The following is a 610-nucleotide window of genomic DNA, read 5'->3' as shown; positions in this document are numbered from 1 at the left end:
ATCTGTCTTCTTAAGTACCACTGATCCCTCTAATGAACATAAGTCATAGTTTACTATGAACTAAGTTTTTCTCTTCCAAAGAGAAGTTGTGACCACTATGTTCAAAGTCCCGGAATCTGCCCTTAAAGGAGCAATCTCTCTACTTATCCCTGCTTCGGGAAAGAAGTGAATTTTATCTTGTGGATTGAGTTCCCAACTCCTAGATCAGATAAGTTCCGAAAAAGGTAGACATGTTGAGTTGGAAATTTGGCCACTCTCACCCATATTAATCAAAGGACCGCCCTCAAAGGCAGGAGTTCCCAAACACTTAGGATTGAGGTCGTGTCACCTATGGTTGGTTAGGTGAGATGCAAGTCTCTAGTATCAACGTCGTTATATACAGAGTCTAGTCATCTCGTGGTCAGGTCTTATACAAGTTCTTTGTATAGGACACCCCCGCTCGTACGTCTCCCAATGAATGGTAAGGATCTACCATCTGTAGTAGTTTATAACACTTGCAAACCTCTACAAAGCGGGCCATATCCGTATGTCACCAGGATTAGGTATCCCACCTAATCCTTAAACTACAGACCTATTTAGGTTATCACTTAAGGCATGATCCACTTGTATA

The sequence above is a fragment of the Benincasa hispida genome, chromosome 1, assembly GCF_009727055.1.
Source record: "Benincasa hispida cultivar B227 chromosome 1, ASM972705v1, whole genome shotgun sequence".
Classification (NCBI taxonomy): domain Eukaryota; kingdom Viridiplantae; phylum Streptophyta; class Magnoliopsida; order Cucurbitales; family Cucurbitaceae; genus Benincasa; species Benincasa hispida.
This window is presented reverse-complemented; position numbering follows the sequence as displayed.